The sequence below is a fragment of the Pituophis catenifer genome, unplaced genomic scaffold, assembly GCF_029215685.1.
Source record: "Pituophis catenifer annectens isolate HBS135680 unplaced genomic scaffold, rPitCat1.0.hap2 SCAF_8, whole genome shotgun sequence".
NCBI classification, from domain to species: domain Eukaryota; kingdom Metazoa; phylum Chordata; class Lepidosauria; order Squamata; family Colubridae; genus Pituophis; species Pituophis catenifer.
Genome location: NW_027256888.1, coordinates 39,473,858 through 39,499,669, shown reverse-complemented (window position 1 = coordinate 39,499,669; position 25,812 = coordinate 39,473,858). Strand labels below are relative to the sequence as shown.

Below are 25,812 nucleotides of genomic sequence, written 5' to 3'. Positions count from 1 at the left end.
AAAGAGATCATTCCATTGGCTTACGCTGACTTTCTCTAACGGTGTTGTGCAGGCGAGGCTACTGCCCGACTCTGCCCCGCTTTAGAGCCAGCGAGACCAAGCGCGCGCCGCAGAAAGGTCTGTGCGCGTTCTCCCCGCGTAACAATGAAGCCCAGCCGCATTTTACCTTCGACGTTGACTGGAGCGGAGGGGGACAAGCTGCACATGATCAACCATGCTTGGGAGATCTGTCCGTTGGTTGTTGCCATGACTACAGAAAGCTCATGGAACCCAATGAGCTGTCTACAGGAGAGCTGAAAGGACCAGCCATTTTGCTGGGGGTTGGGGGGGTTTAGGAGACCGTAGCATATTATGCTATGTTTACCGCGGAGTAAACAACCACAAAAAAAGGGGGGGTGTGGGTGTGTTTGTGTGATTTATTGCGAGGAAGCTGAAGAAACAAGCCTATCCGCGCCTCCTTAGTAGAGCGCGGAATGTCTCCAAGCTGCCATTTTGACAAGCGGGCTCTCGCTCACCGGGAGAAAGGGTGGAATGCAGCGTGATCCGCTCTACGTCTCTCGGGCACTTCGCGTTTTGCAGGCTGGGGCGCGCGCTTAGAGGCGCATCTTGAGGGGAAAAAGGGAGGGAGGGACGGCGAGGCTCTTCCCCGCAATGTTCTCTCGAGCGGTCGCCCGCTGCCCTGCAAGCGTGAAGTGGTGACCCCCAAAGAAGGGTGTTGCCCTCCCCCTTCTTCCCTTCCTCCCCCCCCCAGCATATTGATCTTGCCCAGGGCGACTGCTAGTCGAGGAACAGCCACACCAGCGGCGGAGGGCGAGCGAGCGAGCAGGTGTGCAATTCACGACGGGCTCTGCTTTGCAGGCTTGGGGGGCGGGGAGCCACTCAGGTTGGTGTGCAGTGCACTTCCTATTTAACAAATTGCTGGGTTGGGAGCATCTGGCTTGAGGATTTAGTCAAAGAAAGCCCGCTGCTGTTCGTGCGCGTCTGAACCTCTCTGGGAGCAAGGTAAGCTTTTGTTTGGGTGCACGGACTGCTTGCCGCGAAAGAGCTCCTAGGTGGTGCTTGGGGGAAGTTTTTTTTTTTTTTTTTTAACCCTTTCGTATCGATTTTCCATTCAGTTTTGCAGGGCAATTTTCTTCCAGGACGCTCAGCATGGGAATGCCCGCTTTCCATCTATTGTAAGCTAGGATTTGCTTTCTGAATCGGCTCTCGTCCGTTACATGTATCCTTCGTGTAGTCGGCTTCTTCTTCTTATAACTGTTCTCTGTACTTCGGGGTGGGGGTGGGGAGGGGGTGTGTAGATCAATATTTCGAGGATTAGAGAGAACGTTCAAAATCTGTCACCGAGTCTTTGCCTCCTTCCTTCCTTCCTTATTGACATTTTGCCCAGCTTTGAGGTGGTTGTTATAAGTGGATTGAAGGCACACCACAAGCCTCCTTCACTATTGCTCTGGTATTGTATTGTTACCATAAGTAGGTCATAAGGGAAAGCCGTGTTTGTACTAGTTTTCTGGACAAGGTGCCCCATTGCTTTGTTTGATTAGTTTCTGATGCTTGTGCTGTTAAGAGGTGTGTAAGTGGGAGAAGTCTTCACACCTTTCCAGAGAGCACCCACGTACCAAATTCATCTCCAGATGCATAATGCAGCACTTATGTCTCTCAGTTTGGAGTTGGATTAAAAGACAGGAAGCCACAGTGCCACATAATAAATTCAGCCACATGTAAACTCCTTTGAAACCTATCTCCGATGGCAGAGTGTCTATCAAGAGCAGTGAGAGACAAAGGAAATGAAACATAGGCATGAAATGTCTACAGAGCAGTCCAAAGGAAATGATTCTGGCATATATCTAGTGTTACTGCACTTCTGTAGGCTTCTAGTTCCTGAATGAATTGTTCCCTGAAATCATTCATAAAGCAGACGCCTCATAATAATATTCTCTTAACAGAGCAGAGATCAGGTAATGTGTACTTTAAAGCACAGGATAAAAATGTACCACAGTTTTCATTTATTTGGCAAAATGTCATCATTTTGGGCTGCTTGGAAAGAAAAGCTGGAATACATCTCTCTTTTATTCTAGAGTCATTTGCCTTAAACATCATGGGTAATTTTAACCTTTAATAATAGATTAAACATTAAAAGCAGCTAAGCCTGTGTCAGTTGGTAAATTAGTAACGAAGGAGCCTGATGTGCTTATGAATGAAGCAAGCTGTAAGGGTGTCGAAGTCCAAATGATTTTCAAATTTTATAGTATACTGAATCACTTCTTATGAATATGTGTACTGAGAGATTGTTGTACATAAAATTGGATATTTGCTTTAGGAACTCTTGCTTTCCAAGTTCTTAGCAAATGCATCCTCTGCCTCTAGTTCTATTAATTTCTTCCCAAGTTCTGAATTGAATCATTCTCTTGTTGCTTTTATTTGCTTTAAGGGGTCTTAGTATGAGACTTGAAGTTTTTGCCTTATGTTCCGTGATGTGAAATTCTTTTTCGTAGCACACTTATTCTGATAATTTAATGCAATCTTGAGAGCTCTATTAAAACAAGTACTATTTCACACACTGTTTTCTATAAATACAAAATCTCTATATCAATCAGAATATGTGCTATTTGTATACATCAATATTTCTCTGTGTGTAATTGTAAACATGTTAAGAAGTGGTAGATTTATTTTTTACGAATAAGTAAAACGTGGAGCACTCTCTCCATTAATGCTAAAGATGAGAACAGTGTTTGCATGGAGATACTTCAATGATTTCTTAAACTACGCAATGGCCTCAGACAGAACTAACATGTTTGAGTGTTAAGATTTTATCCACACAAGGAATAGGAAGCCTTGGGCTCCCAAATACCTATTCCAATCATCTTTGCCAATTACTAGGGACTGTGTGCACTATTGTCTTGACATATGAGGGCAATATCAGGTGTCTTCCTGATAAATTGGACTGGAGGTATTTAGCGGGTACACAAGAATCCACAACTTATGATAAAAAAAAAAGTTATATAGAAAAATATTCCAATAACTGCAGTATATAAAATTCAAATCCTATATAAAAGAAATTCAGGGCTCAATTTTTGCAACATACTCTCCTATCCAAGCTGTAGAAAAGATTTGATGACACCTTCCTTTAGATGGGAGGCCAAGTAATGTCCAGATCTGTTATAAGGATTTCTTCCATGTAAGAACTAACTCTCTTGCTTAGTCCTATTCTACATTTCTGGATTCTTGGAGGACCATATTTTCTCTAGAGATTAATTTTTGCATTCATTTACATTCTGTTACTTTCTGGGGTCCACTTGCCATCATTGTGGGAGATCTCTTTCGTATATCAAATAACTTAGGGGCAGATACATGATACAATTCTTCTCCATTATGACAGAGTTGAGGAGGATTGTTCTCTGTTCTTACAGAAAAATGTAAAATACAGATACCAATCACTGCTTTTGACCTACGCTGCCTTCAAAACAAAAGAAATGGGAACAAATTGTTGGATGCAATGGATCAGGAATCTGATAATTTGATTAACTGAAAGGCAGTACCAGATTTTTTTGCCACTATAGATTAACATATAGTCTTCTTGGATGCCACACAGTGCAGTTAAATGTGGCTAGGAGTAAAGAGAGAAGGAATGATTCTTCTATCCTTACTTTATATTTTGTTTAATGTGTAAGAAAAAAAGATGAAGATGCAGTCCTGGCTTCTTCATGCAATGACCTGCCTAGTGATCAAATTATCTTATGACTACATGCTTGTAATTGCATGCAATATTGCTATACAGGTAGTCTTTGACTTACAGTAGTTCATTTAGTAACCATTCAAAGTTATAACCCCACTGAAAAAAGTGTCCCATGACTATTTTTCACATTTACAACTGTTGCAGCACCCCCTAGTCATGTGATCAAAATTCAAAAGCTTGGCAACTAACTCATATTTATGATGTTTGCAGTGTCCTGGGTCATGTGATCATCTTTAATGACCTTCTGACAAAGTCAATGAGGAAGCCAGAATCACTTAACAACTATATTACTAATTTAACAACTGCAGTGATTCACTTAACAACTGTGTCAAGAAAGGTTGTAAAATGGGGCAAAGCTCACTTAACAACTGTCTTACTTAGAAACAGAAATTTTTGGGCTCAATTGTCATAAATCAAGGACAACCTGTATATTGTTTCCATGGACAGGCAACTTCCATTTCAAGGCAATTGTTCTCTCAAATGGACAAACAATAAAAACAAACAAGTAGCTGGCCTTTATATGTGAGTTCAAAAATCCTCTTTTTTTAATCTGTAGCTCACTTGGAAGAAATACCAATTGGTTTATTGTTCTTTCACTTGGTAAATTTTGGACATATTTGCTTCATCTTGGCTCCAACATAAGGGAAGAGTTACAAGGAGAGGAAAATGGAATTTGTCAGCAAACTATCAAAACAACTCCTGCATTTTAGACTGGAATCAGCAGAGTTAGAAACCAAAAGTATCCTATTTCCCTAGTGTTATATATTTATATATTTATGTGTGAAATTTCTGTATAAATACATAAATACAAACTTCCAGATTAATACTGTCGCATCACATTTAATGAGGCCTATCTCCAGAGCACGGTGGCTCATGTGGTTAAGATGCTGGGTTGTCAAACAGCATGCCTGTGTTTGAGACCCAAGTGCTCCTGTAGGATGGAGTGAGCTCCCATCATTCACTCCAGCTTCTGCTGGAGACATGAAAAGGGCCCCCAACTGGGCATCTCCCAGGGAAAGGTGATGTCACCAGCCAATCCTTTCAACCCGGGAATACCTTGGTGCTTCCAAAATGAGTGCAAGTGTGATGGCTTTCAATATATCTATCATTGTAGGGCCAAGGACTAGTAGATTGGAATTAAGTCTCACATTAAGTCTACATAGCACTTACATTCTACCTTATATCTTAGAACCTCAAGTAATATAATTCACCACATCCATAAGTTCTGCAATATTCAAAACTGGGAGGCTCTTGACCATTCATGCAGTACTTAGTTGTAGTTGTGATCAAATGCACAATCCACCAAGAGTAACTTGTAGGAAACCATTTTTCTGAGCCAGGCTTAATAACAATCTTCCACATGGCCTGGCAGCACCAAAGTAGATTATCAGTTTACTTATATGTACACCTTGATAAGTTACTTTTTTAAAATGGTCATTTATATTTTTTTTCATTTTTTCTATTGGAATAGGCATAACACTGACATTTAATGACATGCCAATAATTACAGATATTAGCTGGTAAAAATCTATAAAAAGGGAAATTGTGTAGCTTATGGAAATACTATAATGTCAATACTTTCAGCATTAATTGATACTGATTTATAGAAGGTTGTCTGAAATCTCATTTGTCTAAGGTTTGCATTGTACTGGAATTAGTAAATCTCTCTCTGGGCTGCCTCCCTTCAAATGATCAAAATGCAGTCCCAGAGAAAGATAGGCTAGAGCTTTTCTATGTGGAAGAATTTCTTTCCATGGAAGCACATTCATTTGTATAAATTTCCCATAGCTCTAGAGTCTGAAATCGCACAATGTTTCAGCATGGAAATCTAGGCATTATGATTAATAATAGCATGTCAGAACGGTATAAAATTAAAACATAAGAGCAATAAAGGAGATGGTCAGATAATATATTCATGCATAGTCAAAAGCTCCAGTCGTTGAAGTATCAGTGGAAAAGAGCACTTCATGGAAAATGTTTGAGAAGATGCAAATCATTTGAGATCCTGTTCTCCTGTTGACAGAAATTTGGTGAAAGTTTTAATCTAAGTAGAACATTTTCAGTAGTGACACCAATCTTATTAAATGCCCTTTCCAAAGTGGATCACTTAGCCCCAATAAATTATTTTACAGGCAACAGGTTAAAAAGCAAAGAAGGACAGAATGGACAAACAATACATGAAATCATTTAAACAGTTAATAATAGCCAGCTGAAAAAAGCTACCAAAATAATTGTATCAGAATTAGGAATTATTGAAACTTTGTTTGAATCAAGATCAATACTTGGTAACTTATTTACAAATATGAAAAATAAATAAATAAATAAACTACCTGTACATATCTATGTTGTTTTAATGGAAAAAATACTGAAATGATAAGTCATTGCTCTTTGGGATTTGTCTATTCCTGCCTCACCACCAGTACCACCATGTCTTACTCTACATCTTTTAATAGTCTTTCATCCTGGTATTATAGGAAGAGAGCCCTATTATCTATGTTAGTCTATGGAAGCCAAAATAAGCAACTTTTCAAACTAATTATATTAAAAGTCTGGACTGTTAAGAGATACCATTTATTCCTTTAATTTGTTAATCTGTAAAAGTGGTACCAGATTGCTTCTGAGTTTTGGTATTTTAATATTAATGGCACTGCTTAGCCTGGGTCAGCTAAGTGCTATAAACTGTTGTGATAGCTAATATTAGGGAAAAACTAAAAAGTAAAGTTGTTTTCCCATTATTTTCTATTTTATAGCAATTAAGATTTAAATATATGTACCTAATCAAAAGCCTTAATAATTTTATGTGCTGGATCTAGGGGTAATGTTGTATATATTTGAGATGAATACTTCCATTATTGTTCAGAATCATTGTTTTCTTAATATACAACCTGCTGCGCTGAAAACAAAAGAAAAAATTGATGCATTCAATTCAGAAAAATATCCCAATGAGATTTGATGATAGAGCTTAAGTTAGTGGCTATATTTGGAGAATTTTGCATACACTGATTTTATGAGTTTACCATTGGCATCCATATTGAATATATACATTCGTACATACATAAATATGCATTTAATATGCTAGAGTAAACAATATGCATAAATTAGCCACATTAACTCACCTTGGCTCTATTTACAAAATAAAGTAGGGACACTAGACTGGAAAGGTCAAAAAACATGCTAGAGAAAGTTGATGGCAAAGCAAACCCATACTGTTGCCAAAAAAACCTATGTGGATGTTTCCAAGAAGTTGAGCAGACTTGAAGCTCAAATCAAATCAAATCAGAGCATACTGTACCTTTTTTTCTCCCCTTCCAGTCAATTATGTCCAGTTCTTGGAGACTGCCTGAACAAGACTTCACCTTACCTTTATGTAATTAACAATTGAAGGGGTAGATCTAAGAGTAAGATAAAAACAGATATTCTGCTGAAACTTGCACTCACTGTGAAGAAAACCATACATTGACATCTCAAGCATTTTTTTTTTTTGCATAAATAGAAAGGTTTTTAATATATTCTAACTGTTATCACATCATGGCTCAAATACAAATGGCAAAGTTGTTTTATGCACCCTGTCCTTGCTTAGTATTCATTGTTTTAAGGTCATGTTAACAATTCCTGTAAAATGCTTATTGCTCAATAGATTACAGAAGCATGTGATTGATATGTGTGTGCAATCCACATAGTAGACTGTTTGCTTTAATTAATAAATTTTAATATTTTGATTAAACAGAAGTCAGCTTTTAACTAGAAAAAATAGACAGCAGATGAATCATCTCTATGTCTGTCTCTGTATCTGTACAAATGAATAGCATTTGTAAATATCTCCTTAAAAGTTGTTGCGTAATTATCTTGTATAATTTATGCTAGAAATTATTACATTATTCATTCAGTAATATGATTTGTGGAATTAGTAATCAAAATTTAGGCAGTTTGAGTTTCCATGTGCTTTTTCATGCTGCTCAGGATAGGTCAATACAGTCAAGTGGGGAACATCCTTAGTCACTAGAGAAATTTTGTCATGTTTGAAGAGTTACAGCTGCTGAACATGGACAATACAAAATTGAAGCACTGTTTTTAGAGGCATTTGGTAAGATGCTAAAGCTGTTAGTATATTTCATGTGCCTAGTTCTATTGTAACGCACATAAATCTGCTATTAAAAAAAAGCTGTTGTCATATGTGATGCTTAAGTCATCTTTGTCTCTATTTTATTTTCAATGTGAGACTAACTCCATTGCCTGGGATGCATATGCAATTTGTGTTCCAATATGTATAACACTTGTGATGCAAAAAAAAAGAAAAGAAAAAGATCCTTGTTGTTCTCAGTAGCTTTTCATTTGCATCTTTCTTATCCGATAGGCACAAAGGTATTATGTATGAATTAGAATGTAATTCTTTTTTTCTCATTGGTGTGTTCACTTGTTCACATCAATAGACTTGAAAAGGGTAAAACATACAAAATGTAGCTCTATAATCATTCCAAAATTAAGTTCAGATATAATTTAGAAAGTTAAAGTGGGTAACCCATAGAGAGTATTCTTGAAATGTTAATAAAATAGAATAGGTATACCTTCATCTTTGCCCATTTTTCCATTACTAGGCATTTATTTTGTTCAAATAGATATTGTAGAATGACTGTAGCAGCCCTGTACCTTCTTCAAAAAGAACAGCTAAGTGTGATGAACCCTTCAACATATCTAGCCAGATTCTGATCCTTACTACAAAGGTAAAGATGGATGCCCATAAATCCTTTTTTTATTCCTGATGATGTAATCTTATTGTGGAGTGCTTTAGAAGCCTTTTTAAAATTTTATTTTAGGAATCATTTTATAAATAAAGTGTCCTGCAACTGGATTTACTATTGTAATTTCTGTCCAATCTTTAAACAATCTAAGAAAAGGGCTTTAATTCCAATTACAGTTGCACAGAGTAGCATCTGATTCATAAAAAAAGCTATTAGCTGATTTATGATTGGGCTTAAATACAATTCCCAGACTCGGAGACAGATAAAGTATTCTCAATGTTATTAGCCCGAAGAGACATTTCTGTCAAAGCCTGCACCTGCTTGAACAACACAAGGCAGCATGAAATATAGTAACTTTGGGTGGCATATCATGGGAGGAAGCCTAGAAAGTTAACTGCTGTAAAATACAATGGCATTTTTCTGACAGTAAAACTCAAATGCCTGAAAAGGTTTAGCTTAAAGTTTAACATCTGCTATGTATGCACCTGACAATGCTTTGAAGTCCAGTTACTGAGTGAGTGTTAAGAAATTTTCTGAAAAGTTCAGTGAATCCAACTGGAGAAATGATTACATGTTAAAATATACCCAGTAAAAATATTCCTAACTGAACTAATATTTTTCAATTTTAAAAAATGACTTTCACTCTTGGTATCAGTAACTATAGGTATCTACTATTAAGTTTCTATGTATTTCAAATCATTCAATTACTACAGCCTTCCAATATTTAAATGGGCATATGGAGGACATGAAAGTTATTTTCTTCATATTTGATTTCTTAAAAAGATTTTGATGGTACTATGAGATCATATTGCAAAGAATATAAAGCACGAATCCTAAACTGCTGTAACCATTCTACATTAGAGATTTCCCCAAATTTCAATATTTATGTGCTGTAGGATAGGTATGTTTTTAAATTAAGAATTGCTTGCAAATCTGGGAATGATTTTTTTTCCTATTGACTGGATTCTCTGGGTCAACATACCCGATGCCATTTCCTGTTTGCTAGTTGGTGGAACAGCTTTGTCCTTGTAGGATGTTAACATTTCTGAAAAAAATAAACATCAGCTGGAAAACTCCCTTACAGCATTCAAGACTTGTTGGACTAAGAAGGGTTTTGTTGTTCAGGAAGATTGTAGTCTGAGCCCGTATTAAAAGAAAACAGCTAATCTAAATAAAAGACTACCTTTCCTAAATGTGTTTATATAACCACTTGCTTGTGATAACTGCTTCTGAATTTTCAACAGGTAATGTGCAGTTGTATGAACAGCTACAGATCTCTTTTTTCTAAGCCATTCAGTCAAGAATTTCCTAAAGAAATTCAGAAGTTTGTATTCAAAACTGTTTATGTTCAGGATTATGTATTCTTTTTATTGTACCTGCTCATGCTTTGTTGTATCTGGTCTCATCTTCCAAATGACTATACTCCTCCATGACAATCAAAGCAAAATGGGGAAAATGAAACTGCTATTCCTACTCCAGGAAGAAGATATTCAATACTGCCCAGTATCATTTCATGTGTATCCTTCATTTCATATTTCATTTCATATTTAATATTTCATGGCTATTTAAGCAGCAGTCATGTTCCTCCATCCAGTGTTAGTTCCCTGAAATTTAATACTCATACTCAGTGGGAAGGACATGATTAATTAGCAATCCCAAGGCTCCTTTTGAGGTATGAACATTTACCCATCTCTTCTCAGTCAAAAGAAGAAAAGGCAATAAGTGTTTCAAGATAATATACCCTGGATTACAATTAATTATACTCAGAAAAAAAATGTATGGTAAATAAAATCCATCTGGTTTTGTTTTTGCTTGTAAGAGCCAAAGTAGCATCTGATACATTATTAAATATTGTATGTATTATTACAATCTTTAATAATGAAAAGTAACTTCTTCATTTAAATTTTTACCCTGAAGCCCAAAAATGTAACATCTGCATTGGCCATTCTAGTAGATAAGTATTTTTGTTAATTTTCCCTCTTGGGCTGAAAGGTTCTGTATGTGAGTATTGAAACATACTCTCTAGTGAAGAAGCATTGAGTAAAATTATATTCAGAACTATTTATGATAGCAAGATTGAAGTGATTCAATACTGAAAAAACTTTCATACTATTCCAATCTTTCATTTTATTCCCATCTTTCATTTTATTATGTTAAGCTTCTTATTTTGACAATAGCATGGATTTGCAGGGAAAGTTGTCGTACCACACTGGAAATGTTCCTTGCCTCTTATAACACATTAATAATAATAATCTAATAATTGCTTATCTATGAAGGAAAATTATATATGATAAAAAAATTCACTTGAGTTATAACAATATTTGATAAGAAATGACCCTCAATGAGCTATTTGTCCATATTAGGTGGTTAACATATTCCTGATTCTGCACTATATATGAACAGACAATTTGGAATATTAGTTAAGTTGTTAAAGTTTAGAAATAAACAATTCAGTTAATACCTACTTCAAAAATATGTTCAGACATTTGGCTGAAAGCTTTCATGCTAATTTTAGAGGTTGCCACTTTAGCTAGAAAAAATAAGCTGTGTTTTTTTGTCCCTTCTTGTGACAAAATTACATAAAATAAACCTGGGACATTTTATTGAGATAATTTCAGAGAAGTTGTACAGAAAATCTGTTTATTTGCATTTTTTAAAATATATTTTACTTTATGTATCTTGTGTTTTTGTAAATTTCTGTGTTTAGTGAGCATTTTCCATGTTTGAGATATTTTAGGTAAAGTGTTCCTAAGACCAGAAGAATAAGTTCAGAGTGGGACATAGTGCAAGAATAGCCTTTATATTTTGGATTGGGGGCAATTTGCTGAATTCTGTACATGTGCTATGTGCCTATGCAGTTATTTCACACACACACACACACACACACACACACACACACACACACACACACACACACAGAATGAATGTAGTATTTAATATATACTGCATACACACCACACACACAATATAATTACTGCAAACTCTTAAGCTTTTCCTGCTTAAAAGTTTAAGAGAACGGGGAAAAAGAACATTTTGCTCTTTTGGAAGCCAGTTACTTTTGCTTTGTTTCAGAATAGAGAAACTCAACACATAACAATGTGTTAAGGTGCAAAGACACAATCTATTTTGGATCAAGCTTTAGTTTGGCTTTTAAATTATATACAATAGGCATAGAGTGGCAAAGAAATTGACAGAGCTAAGATAAACTTTTTAAATTAAAGAATCAGATGAATTCAGTGTATTTTCTATGTTATATGACTAGCTGAATCCAGAGCAGGAAAAGAAATAAAATTAAAACATCAGTTTTTAAAGTACAGTCAGCATCTGTTTAGGTATAGTAAACACAGGAAAAAAGGAAAAAGTAATCAAATCCACTGCTAATATACATAATTATATTAGTTGCAAACATTTCATTTCCATTCATCTCTTTTTACTTTATTGCTAGTTTCCTAAATCTCGCTTATTTTAATTAAGTATTTAGCCTTATGAACAACTTGTTTATGTATGCTCCCAGCTGCCAAGAAAACCTAGAAATGCTGCATCAGATATTTGCATCTTGATCAGAGAACAGCCAGGAGCTATAAAACTCTGTGGACCTGTCTAGGCACTTCTTTAAAATAGGGGAAACTTCTGATATATATCCTGATAAAAGAGGCAGTAGAGAAGTACGTGATCAGCTTGTCTCTATCCTCCTGCTAGCTTCAAGGACACACTTGTCTGGTGAAAGGAATCTTTTTATAGCAATCCTCTGATACAGCTGAGAGGAGTATGTTGAAATGAGCCAAAGTAAATGCCTTGCACTGTTCTCTCACTATATTAGTTAAATAATTAGATAGTTTCAGTCTGACTGCTGGACAGCTCAGGTGGATATTTATAAACTGAAGTCTGTTCTTGTTGTAAATCTGTCTTGAAAATGTTGATCAGAGATTTAGCATTTTAGTATCCCATGGATGTCAGCACTTCAGTGGATAAGCTACAGCTCTAATTTCTTACTAGAAACTTTATTCCATTTGGGAACTGCAGCACCCAAAAAATACTAGAGGATGAAATACTGATGAAAAATATAGCATTTTTCATCCCCAAATTAGGGAGATGCACCCAGGTTGGATTGTCCCCCTTAAGTGGCCTTCTAACTTAAGTAACATTAGTTGCACCCAGAAACCATAAAGACTTGGCTTTTCCCTCGGGTATTAAGCCACTAAGTAGTTGAGAACAACGTGTGATTTTGGTGATACATGTTGGCTATAAGATGCCTTAGTTATTGTATTATGATTATTTTTAATAGTTGTTTTTACTTCTATGGGTTTTATACATTTTCTCATGTATTTTTGTGTGAAATACATAGACATATACATTTTCTAGATAAATAAAATAATAAATTAGAACCACATTGGAGAACTGCTAAAATTAATCTCAACAATTTGGTGTATATAGTTTTCAAATGACAATAATAAGTAACAATAATAATAAGTTACTAGCCAATGCATGTAAAGACTTTTTTATTCCTGTTATTTTCATGACAATTAATTAGCATATAGATAGACCTTAAATTGTTTATTAACAGTGTGTCTGTGTGTGTGTGTGTGTGTCTTTGTATAAAATAGGGCTTACTAAACTCATTATTGTATTGTAGCATTGACATAATACTTCAATAATGGGGCCTGTCTAGCCCCCTTTGTCATTTGATACTACAGTAGTCAGATAAACATAAGTTAATGTGGTCACTTATAGAAGAAAATTTCACCTTATAATTTCCTTTTAAGTGACAGCACATTTTTGTTCAGGGAATTATCTTCAAATGTCTTCTACTATCAATTTCTCAATATTGAGCTTAAAAAACATTAAAATAAAAAAGAGTACATAATAACATTTAATTAGATTTATTCATATGTTGAAGGAGTCCTACACCGGGGTAGAATGGCCTAGCCTAAACTCTGCCTGTTCAATACTGGTGTTCATTATTCTTTCAACTTCCAATATAGAAAACTTGGATGAATTTTTCGTAGCTGCTTAAAGTGAATCAGGCTGTATTTGATTTTTTGTAGTAAATATGTCTCAATAAAGACATTCAGGTAATGAATATACTTATCTTTTGATGAGTATAATTTATCACCTTTTAAAAAATTGGATGATTGTTGTTAATCCTTGATCTTTGGGCATTCAAAGAGTTTGATTTGCCTGCCACTAATTAATGATAGTTTTTAAAAATTAAATTTATAGGAATCTGGTCATCCCCGGTGTCAGGGAAGTCAGGAGATTCAGGCAGTTCAAATAAGTATAAAGATTTATTACAAGAATCTGAACTACTAACAATCAAAGGAAATTAGCGGGAATTAAGAATAGAAAGTAATTCAAGGTGGGCTGGACTTATATCTCTTGTGAGTGTGCAGGGGCTCATGATTGATTGTTTTTGACCCCTCCCTCAGGCTCAACTCAGTCATCTCTTACAACCAACATCTTTTCCTGCCTTCAGTTATCACTGGTGTTAATAAGTGAAGTAGTTATTGACAACATGATGAGAACCCCTATGTTATTTACTTGGGCAAAGGTTCGCACTCCCTGTATATTATAATCTGAATAAATTTTCCCCATCATTTAGTGTGTTATAACAAATAACACCAATCTTATCCTTCAAAGATCTCCCACCATAGTTAGTTTATTTTTTGTTCTATGACGATGGTGCTTATACATTGAAAACAAGACAAAATTCCATAGGTAATTCTAGATTTAATGTTATAATCCGATTATTTTCCTAACCCTTGTATTTAGTTATTTTCTTCTACCATATTAAAATTGCCATTTTCTGGCAGATTACATTCATTTTAAAATGGTCTTTCAATTCACATTCAATCTACTTTGCAATTTTTCAGGTGTTTTCCCGCTTTGAAAACTGTTCCTTTCTATCTTATTTTTTTCTGGTGGTATTTTTGAACTCACATTATTATCACATATAATTGAAGGTACTACTGCTGGGATTATTTTCCATTGATCTGAAGTTTCCCTGACTACATACTTCCTCATCTGAAAAAGTCCAGTGGGTTAAGTTCCTTCATAATAGCTTCCTAAAGAAAGTACAGGAAGTTGGTGGGGGAGGGAGGAAGGAAGATATGAGTGCTCAATAAAAGACAAAATATTTGTGTCATGCTTATCTTACACAGAGTACATGCAGGAACATCCCACTCATTAGAATTCCACTGAAATGCTCACTTTCTTTAAAATTAATTTCAAAAGAAAATTTTCTTCCATCAAGCTGGTTGAACATCGGTAGAAGAAAGATGCAGAAGAATTTCTATCAACATTCCATTTCAGATTTGGAAAAGAGATGGAAGAAAATTGGGGATCTTCAGCTTCTTTCTGCCTATCTTTGGGCTCCATCAGGGTCTCCATCAAAGAGTTAAAAACAAAAAAAACAAAAATAAGATGATGATCATGTGACTAATGCCTTGCTCCTTTCTGTAGTCATCACAGATACCTACAAGAAGGGGTGTGGGCTTCAATTGCATGATTTCATCCACCATTTTGACCTTCCTCTTATGAGCGCCCCTAGCGATAAGACTATCTTCTTTTCATTCCTATATCCAGCGGACTGAGTGGGAAAGCAGAGAAGCAGCATCACAGTTGCTTTTCTCAGCTTTTAACTTCCAATAGGAATGACATGAGAAGAGAGGAGCATCCAGACTGGTGGAGGAATGACAACTCCTTTGGCTGTTGTGTATATGTCTAGTTGCTAAGGGATGCTTGCAGCATTCCTGAGGAATGCACTTTGAATTGCCTTTTCAAATTAAGTTTGTCTTTTCCCTGAGTGAACTGTGTGGAGATCATTGTCTCCCCTCTAAAACATTCTTGTTTGAATTTGCTGTAAGTTCTAATACATAAAATGCCATTTGGAAGAAATGAACCATTTTATATTTATTCTCTTGATGAATCAAAGTTTTCCTAATTTACCTTATATGAGGTTTCCAAATTTGGTCCATAAAATTGCTTCCAATGCTTATAAAAGGAGCTTGGCTGGATGATTGTCATCAATTAAAAATCTATGTAGTGTATTAGAAATTCATGAGTACTTTTGAAACATGATCATTGGAGCTATTTGTAAATATTGAGACAGTTAGTGTCTCCTAGAGGTTTTCTATCAGTCCCACAATTCCCAGGCAGCATGGGAATGTGGTCTTAGAATTCCAAAGGTTGTAATCTAGGAAGATACCTAGTTGATGAATGGTGAATTATTGTGTTGTGAATAATAAAAATAGCAGCACAATTTAATAAATAGCAAAATTATGTTTGAAATCATTCAAGTACTAGATGAATACAGATTCATTAAGGCCAATGTTCTGTTTCTTATCAGCAGCCAGATAGCTTTCTAAGTTTGTCCTGAGGGAGATCCACCCTTAGGATTGAAAACTGTAGGTTAATGAAAGTACTCAATACCAGTGAAGAGACAAATTGAGAGTTCAACTATTAACAATTGATGTATATCATATTAATAAGATCATTCTCTTTGAAAGCTGGGCAATCTGGATTCTGGAACTAGTTTATTGTTACTAAAATACAATATCACCAAAGGCAGAACTCTTCACTATAAGAATAAATTTGGACTCCTCATTTAAATACGTAGAAGGATGTAAAAGATTTACTACTAGGGAGCAGTTAACCCTGCCCATGATGATAACACAACTTTCAGAGACAGCAACTTTTGCTTCTTCCCTCCCACTTCCCTAAATCTTCATATTGCAACTATTTTGATTTTACTGTCTCTATATAGGGGCCAGTGAGGATTTTGCTCTCTATTTTCTGTTTTACTTACATCATAAATTCAATATATGAATCACACTTAAGTATGTCCTTTAGTCTACCTTTTCATAGGGCTGGATTTCTATTTATCGTAACTGGCTCTTTTTCTGAGAGTAAGCTTAATCAAATGGGGATAGATCGTCATTTTGGGAAAAGACAGGTTGTTTTGCTTCTCCGTTCTATTTTGTGATAGTGAGCTGGTTACTTGATGTTCTACTTAAATTTACATCCCAGTGGGCACTAACACAATACAGAAATTAGACAACCAGATCAAGAGAACTCCCAGTGACCTCACTAAGATAGATCAAATTACCAAAGAGGAACAACGGCAGATGAGAAGCAGTGAACCCATCTTCCTATGCTTCTATGGATGCCCCAAAATACACAAGCCAGACATATTACAATGATACTTCCAGTCATATCGTTTCCATGGATCCCTACCTACAACATCGCAAAAGAATTAACAAAAAAGCTTGTCACCTCACAAAAGGAAGCAAATTCCATCAACTCCACAGTACAGTAACTTCAAATAATCAGAGAGGTGACTGTATATGAGGATGAAATCTATGACCACATTTCTCCACAGCACACCTGATTTAAATAAATACATAAAGATTGAAACACCCAGGATTCTGAATCTCATAAACCTCTGTCTAACCACATACTTCCAATTTGATGGGCAAACTTAATCAATAAATTAAAGGTATACCTATGGGATCACCGCTCTCAGGACTTATATGGATGTCATTATCAATGTCTAAATGACATTGACAGTAAACAGTTCCCCAATCAAAGAATTCCAGACAAGCCAACAGTAAGCAGCCCAAGCAAAGTACCTCTAAGACCACTCCAGCCAACACAGACAGGGCAAGCCACTAAAATAGAAACTGAGAGCAAATCCCTAGCTTGAGTAATGAAACTGTCTGCAAGAAAACAGCCAAGCTCAGAGCATCAAGGACCCCTCATTCCAACCCTGTACTACAAATATTCTCATTTATTGACATTCTATAGTTCGTCCTCCCTTGTTGAAAAAGAATAACAACATATAAAGAGAACTGACCTTGTTGAATATAAAAAGCATTTGGCAGCATCTCCAGCTATCTTATTAAACAATAAGTTTCTGTTCTGCATTTCCTGTGAAAAATGCCAGTATGCTGATTCACCCTCTACATTTAAAAAAAAAAGAAAACAAACTATTAAATATTTAAGATGAAGGAGAGCAACAATGTCTTTTGTTAAAGTGCTATAATGGCCTACAAATTTCTCCAGTATCAGAGAGAAAAAGAAAACTTTTTGAACCTTTGAAATGGATTACTATAAAACCTGGATGAGAATTCCAATTTGTCAATTTTTTATTACTTCCAGAACCATATGGCACACTTGTGAGCTACTCCTATCTCCTACTGATGAATTGTAAGGGTTTTTCTTCAGAGTTAAGGGAATTATAATTACATACAACTTTCCTACTTTTTTTTGGAACTAAGAAATTACTCAAATTATTGCTTACTTTGGGGGGAAATATGCTTTGACTTATTTTTTGAGAAAATCTGACACAAGGTGGGAATACTTGTAGGCATCTTGCCCAATATTAACACTTATATACACTACTTTTCTTTAGGAAGTCAATGTGGTATTTCTTTACATCTTCACAACAAACTTGTGAGATAAGTTAAACTAAGTGTAATTTAATTCACCTGTCGGCTAAGCATAATGCTTTTTGCAAGGATAGTTTTGTGAACCAAGCCATTGTATTGTATAAAGCATGGATCTTCAGTTTAAAAAAGTGAAGTCTACCAGTTATGAATTATTGGACAAGTGGCCAAACCTCTAGCTCAATTTTTAACCTGTCCTAGCTCAATTTTGTAATCTTAGATGGTTAGGGAAGATGGTCTTGATGGAGATATATACAGAAACTGTTGCTGAGGCAAAATGGATTGAAGCTTACTTGCTAGAGAAAGGGTAGGTGCCAAAATGTCTGAGACAAAGAGATACAGTGCTATCAATCTCTATAAGCCTTTCCTTAAGCTAGAAATAGAACATACTAGGTTGAAAATAGAATATTATGTCACATTTGCAAGATTCTGTTATTGTAATTGTACAATAATAATAGCACTAGGACTCATAGTTCTTGTCTGGATTACCTCAAAAGGCTGATATTAATCTTACACGTCTGAAAATACATTTCTGCTCCCTTACCTTTACAATCCAAGAAACCATGGAAGGTCCCTTCTGAGAAGTTTGCCATGCTTTCATTCCTTCTGGGGGCTCAGCTGCCTCTTATCTGACCATTGCTTAGATTGTGAACTACGCCAACTTCAGTCTGACCTAAGCATACTACATAAAATTATCTGCAACAATGTACTTCCTGTCAATGACTACTTTAGCTTCAACCATAACAATACACGAGCAAATAATAGATACAAACTCAAGGTAAACCGTTCCAAACTCAATTGCAGAAAATATGACTTCAGTAACAGAGTGGTCAATGCCTGGAATGCACTACCCGACTCTGTAGTTTCTTCCCCAAACCCCCAAAACTTTAACCTTAAACTGTCTACTGTTGACCTCACCCCATTCCTAAGAGGTCTGTAAGGGGCGTGCATAAGAGCATCAGCATGCCTACCGTCCCTGTCCTAATATTCCTTTTTACTTATTCTTTTCATGTATTAAAATTATGTTTATACTTTTACCTATTATCTTATATATGCTTGAAAAAATATCTAAACTAAACTAAACTAAACTAAACTAAACTAAACTAAACTAAACTAAACTAAACTAAACTAAACTAAACTAAACTAAACTAAACTGTGGCTTCTTTTTCTCCTCCTGTCTCTCATGGACATTCTCTCAGACCATTACAAAAGGGTACTAAAACATGCTTTAGAAGCTTGTTGGCAGGTTTACCATCCTGCAATCCAGTTATTATAAAATTTCCATCTGAAGAGGTGAATATGGGACCCTTGGTGTTAGATTTTGAAGCAGTCGAGAAGCAGTTCTGAGCCTATCTAGGAACACTGACCTGTATGAGAACCTTAGCTGATTTCCTTCTGGCTTTGTGCCATTCTACTAAAAACTTTACAACCCAACATTTACTCTTTGCAGTGCTGCAACTGCTGATTTTATAGGCAGATTATTTTCTCATTGATTGATTGATTGATTGAGTAATTGATTGATTGACAATATCCATAATCTGCCTAATCTACAAGGTGTCTACGTGACTAGCAAAGAAACATAGTTGAACTATTGCCCACTTCCTGACGCCTAGACTGAAGGCAGGCATTAATCATTTCTCAACGGAAGTATCTTGTGGTGTCTATCTGTCAGCTGAAAAAGGCAAGTAGCTACACAGATACTCACAACATTGTTTCAGGGTTGCAAGCTCCCTTTTTTGTATGTGAGCTGCCCACTTAGTTTTCTGGTTTATCTCTCTTCCATCCTATAGGTAATCGTCAACATACAACCATAATGGACCCTGCCCATTATAGTACACAAGATAGTTGTAAAGTGGATTACCAAATGACTAGATCTATTTTATGACCTTTTTTTATAATGGTTGTTAATTGAACACTACAGTCATTGTTTAGTATGGGTTGATTGTACTGAAAACTGAAAGTAAATGCTGGTTTTCAGTTTAAATATTGTACAACATGGCAACATGATTGTGGCACACTGCCAATTGCCAAGACATGCAGTCACATGATCATGGAATGGCAGCCAACAGAACTTCAGTACCGGTCATAAGTACCTAAGTGACTGGTTGTAAGTCAAGGAGTTCTTGTATTGCCTGTTCCTGGTACTTCATATGTACAAAATTTCAGTCTTCCATATTCAGCTTGTAACTAAAAGAAAACCCCTTATTGAATAAGATACTTTCTAATAGTACGACAAACCGCCCAATAACAACAATTTCATCTTGACTGAGATTGGAGACATGGTCTCACATGAAATATCAGAAATTTTGTATATTTATTGTAATTTAGAAATGTAAAACTGCGAATGCACAGAGGTAAAAAGGATATCAATAATGTATTCAAGCTTTACATTTGCAATTTTAAAGCTTGAATTCCTAGACAGATGACAGGGTTTTTTAAAGTGAAATTTCAGCTTTGTGTTACAGTAGCTGAGTGTGAAATTGTCCCAGGTGATTATTTAAAAGGCTTTCTTTTCTTTTGTTGTTTAAGTTATTGGAATTTTTTTTCCTGTTAAAATTTATGACAAAGAGAACTTATGCCTGACATGCTGTAAAACTGGAAAATCCATTCTTGGGTTGTGCCATTTCATCTCCAATAGAGGAAGAATTTCATTTGTAAGTTTTCCATTAAATAAATCTGTGGCAATTAATTGACTATGCTTTGTACTTGAAGTAGCGATTTCTTAATAAAAGCAGTCTCTTTACAAATCTTAAAATGTGATTTCTGGTTTCATCAGTAAAACAATTGTTGTAGATCATGGCCTCAATTATCCTCTTACCCCCCAAACAGCTAGATCCTGCCAGGTCCACATGTCAGTTTTAAAAGCATGAAATACTATCTTATTTGTTCCTAAAAATTGAGAAATAAGTATGCACATCAATTTTTCTTAAAAAATGATATCTTTGATCTGCAAAACAGGAAAAACAATTTAAAACAAAGAAATACCTGAAAACCTAGGACATTTTCTGTAGCTAAGTATTAGAATTGTTTAATTTCTGAAGTTCACAGTAAAGCGACTCTCACAGCTTCTGAAATTTGAAACCTCAGGTGATTTTTTTCACAGTTCACTCTGCAGACACAGTACACTTTGTGATTCTAAATGCCTCTTATATTTCTTGTCATTCTGCATCTATAATTTCTTCTTTATTTAGCAACTCTGATCACAAACAGCAGGAGATACTTATCTTACTATGATCCATCTTCCTGAATTGTTCTTAAGCCAGAATGAGCATTGTAAACCTGACATTTCCTCCAGATTTTTTCTATCATTAAGCCTTTGCCTCATTCATGATTCAGACAAGGTCAATTGTTCTTTGTTTCAAATATATAAATAGAGGCACAACACAATATTGATGGGACTACTGGCAATTTTGCTTCCTGTGATCACCATATATCTTGCCTAGATCTTGAAGACACTGGTCTTTTATTTGTTTAATTGATTGACTCGTTGGTTGATTGATTTATTGATACTGTGCTATTTGTACAGGGGCTCAAGATTGCATACTCAGTGCTCCCTCTTCTTCAGATAGACTGGGCTAAAGAGGAATAGCTGGTCAAAAGCCACACAGCGAGTTTCTGTAGTTCAGTGGAAAATTAGAACTCCCTGTGTCAGTCCGGTACCTTAATTTCTTCACCACACTGATTCGCAATTGATATTTCTTTTTCAAGGCAAAGCAATACTCCTTTGACTGAGAACTGGATATTCCCACATCATGGCAAATATGGTAATGGGCCTATTATTCAGATAGTATTGCAGATAGAGGGAGAGTTTGGTTTCAGTGCTTTTCCTTAGCATCTCCCAGTATCCCCAAAATTGGAGTGTCAAAGAAAGATGTAGACAACAGTCTTTATGGGTGACATCTGCTTTTCTATGTGCATGCTTTCTTGATACAGGCATAAGTTAATTTATAACTCCCTGGAGATTTAGATGAACATGACTAGAATCTAAATCTTTACTGTAATTCTGCAGTGACAAATAGTTGACAGTCTGAGAAGACTGGATAGATGGTGCAGAATTTATGGCATCCAATCCTACTTCAAATTCTATGCACTTTTTTATACCTCTCCTTATGAAGAGAAATTTCAGCCTTCCTCTTTTCACACCCAAAGATTTAATCGTTGAAGGAAGTCATATCATGTGCTTACATTCTTTACATTCTGTCTCTCTCCTGCCCAAACAATTTCTTCCTGGTCAAATAACATTCATATGCCATTGATAGAGCCCTAACACTTGAATATTTGTGTAAATTATTATCTATTGTCTGGAAAGATATAGTTGAGATTTGAATAGACTGCATTTGCAATACTTGTAAAACTTGTTCTTTCTCCATGAAATGGATCAAGTTACTTACAGGAGAACACCCAGCCTAGACCAATCCTCTTGTGTCTTTGTAAAGTCAAATGAATGGATTAGAATCTGATCAATGCATTATCAATCAGTTTTGTAAAAGCTCTATCTAGACAGCGTTTGTCAATCTTGGCAACTTTTAAGACATGTAGGCTTGAACTCCCAGAATTTCCAAGTCAGCCACACATCCCAAAGTTCCCAAGGTTGAGAACAATGATCTAGGATGAGAGTTGATACCATAATGTAGAAGAAGATTGAACTTTCAAACCTATAAAAATACTACTAATTATCTTCAAAGTATTCAAACCATCTTATAAATTCATCCCAACATAACAACTCCTACCAGCCTCAGTCAAAACTTCTGATTGAAAAAAATTGTTCTGGTTTACTCTGAGTCATAGAATAGAGTTTGTGAGCTATTATTTCTTTGAATAATTACTCAAAGCAATAATTTAGTCTATAGTCCTACTGGATATTCACCCACTCTCTGTAAGGGGAAAAATAATTGCCATATTGAGATTCTCCACTATGATATATGTACAGTATGTATCCAATATCTGTATGCAATTATGAAAATAATGATTTGATCTGATGTTTTCATATTTCTTTATTAATATATCATTCCAGGGAGAAATATTTGGAAAATTTTGTTTAAAAATGAATGTTCATTGGGGAGGGGGGGACTTAGGACAGGGATTGGTGAATTGGTGTCTTCCAGGTACTTTTTATATAATTCTCATATATTTTGCCATTAGCCAAGCGTACCCATAGTACATCTAAAATATGCCAGACTCTCAAATATAAATTAATTCAAATTTGGGTTTGTCCTGATCCTATCCATTTATAGTCTCCAAGTAATATTATACATCCCTGATCCAGAAAGAAATAGAACAAGCATTTAATAGCAAGAACTGGTGTCTGGCCTGTTAGTTGAGTAAAGTTTATGCTCTAGCTTTTTGGTAATTAAGGTTTACAGGTAATGCATTACAAAAGGCAAAATTCTGCACACAACTAATGCAAAAGGTAGAATCTATCAAATATATATGGATTTCTTGGGGCTTAATAATAAGCTAGGTAATATGAGCGGGCACGGCAGGCATGTTACCAAAAAGCCCTGTATTATTTTAAAGGCACTTCAAAGCTGTTTCATTTTCATTTTTTTATTTTTATTTATTTTAGAACATTTATATTGCTGCCTACTCACCTATGGCAACTCAAGGCGGCTTACACAAATACAAAAATATCATGTAAAAATAATAACATAATAATATAAGCTGTCTTGACAATGATGAAAACTGTCTTGAATGCATTTGGGTCAATATTAAAGGGGGGGCAGTGACATTGCCATAGGCCACCCAACCAAACAGAGGAAATAGATGAACTTTTTGCTAGTCAGTTAACTAAGGTATGTAGCAAGCACATTATAATAGTAATGGGGGATTTTAACTACCCTGACATCAACTGGGAGACAAACTCTGCACCAAGTAAAAGATCAAAAAGGTTCTTGACAAACCTAGCAGACAACTTTGTTTCCTAAAAAGTAGAGAAGCGAACAAGGGGATCAGCCATATTGGACTTAATTCTCACTAACAGAGATGAAATGATAGAACCTTTTGAAGCTACAGGAACCTTGGGTGGGGAGTGATCATGCACTATTGTAATTCAACATTATGCAAGCACAAGCTATAGAACAAAGTCAAATTAGAGTCTTGGACTTTAAGAGAGCTAATTTCAATAAACTTAGAGCTTAGGAAGGATTCCATGGATGAGAAATCTCAAGGGAAAAGCAACTCAAGAAGCTTGGGAAATTTTGAAAAGTGAGATTATAAAAGTCCAGTCTAGCATAATACCAATGAAGAAGAAAAATAACAGCTCTCAAAAGAAACCATCATGGTTGCATAAAGAACTCTCTGACAAATTGAAAGACAAAAAGGACAAATATAAAAAGTGGAAAGAGAGGCACATAACTAAGGCGGAATATCAGCAAATAGCCCAAGCCTGCAAAGATGAAGTGAGGAAAGCTAAGGCTTACAATGAACAAAAGTAAAAAAATAACAAAAAAAGCTTTTTCAAACATATTAAAAACAAGAAAAAAGTCAAGGAAACAATTGATCCATTACTGGAAGAAAGTGGCAAGAAGGTGACAAGCAACAGGGAGAAAGCAAAACTATTTAATTCATTTTTTGCATCTATCTTTACACAAAGGGAAAAACAATCCAACCTATCAAAAGCAGCACTACAAAAAACAGATTAGGAACACAAATTAAAATAGGGAAGAAAATGGTAAGTGAGCACCTGTCTACCCTAGATGAGTTCAGATCACCAGGACCAGATGGATTACACCCTAGGGTTCTGAAGGAACTGGCAGACGAGATCTCAGAACCACTGAACTATATCTTTCAAAGATCCTGGAGCACTGGGGAACTGCCAGAGGACTGGAAAAGAGCTGATGTAGTTCCCATCTTCAAAAAACGAGAAAAAAAATAGATCCAGGAAACTACAGACCTATCAGCCTGATCTCAATACCAAGGAAGATTCTGGAAAAGATAAGAAAAGATTGTCCTAGTGGACAATCACTTAAATATGAACCAGCAGTGTGCTGCAGCTGCCAAAAAAAGCCAACACAATTCTAGGCTGCATAAACAGAGGGATAGAATCAAGATCACATGAAGTGTTAATACCACCTTATAATGCCTTGGTAATGCCACACTTGGAATACTGCATCCAGTTTTAGTCGCCACGATGTAAAAAAGATGTTGAGACCCTAGAAAGAGCGCAGAGAAGAGCAACAAAGATGATTAGGGGACTGGAGGCTAAAGCATATAAAGAATGGTTGCTGGAACTGGGTATGTCTAGTCTGATGAAAAGAAGGACTAGGGGTGACATGATAGCAGTGTTCCGATATCTCAGGGGCTGCCACAAAGAAGGAGTCAAGCTAATTTCCAAAGCACCTGGACAAGAAGGACAAGAAGCAATGGATGAAAGCTAATCAAGGAGAGAAGCAACTTAGAACTAAGGAGAAATTTCCTGACAGTTAGAACAATTAATCAGTGGAACAACTTGCCTCCAGAAGTTGTAAATTCTCCAACAGTGAAAGTTTTAAGAGATTGGATAATCATTCGTCAGAAGTGTAGGGTATCCTGCCTAAGCAGGGGGTTGGACTAGAAGACCTCCAAGATCCCTTCCAACTCGGTTATTCTATTCTGTTCTAATAGCCCACATCCACCCCCATCCCGGCAACAGCACAAATTCATACAAGCTATTTAGTGGGCTCCATCCTGCTTTGGGTTCCCCAGGCCTGCTGGCAGAACCATGTCTTCAGCACCTTTCAGAAGAGTGTTAGAGTAGGGGCCAACTTATTTCTCTGGAGGAATGATGTTCCAGAGAGAGGGAGCCACCACTGGGAAGACCATTCTTCTGGGTCCCATCAGATGTATCTCCTTAGGGGATGGATTCAGGGGTGAAATGCTCCCAGTTCGGACTGGATCGCCCGATCCGGTAGCGATGGCA

General features: G+C 36.0%; 1 protein-coding gene across 7 annotated transcripts in view; it reads left to right on the top strand.

Moving 5' to 3' along the window:
* The first annotated feature begins 569 nt into the window (after positions 1-569).
* Positions 570-25,812, top strand: part of SORBS2 (sorbin and SH3 domain containing 2) — a 194,177-nt gene continuing 168,934 nt past the window's right edge. For 3 of the 7 annotated variants that reach the window (XM_070948588.1, XM_070948587.1, XM_070948584.1), the window contains exon 1: positions 570-1,002. The gene's annotated coding sequence lies outside the window, so the exon portion shown is untranslated. The remainder of the gene's footprint in view (positions 1,003-25,812) is intronic. The other 4 variants (XM_070948611.1, XM_070948610.1, XM_070948609.1 and 1 more) reach the window with 2 other exon arrangements.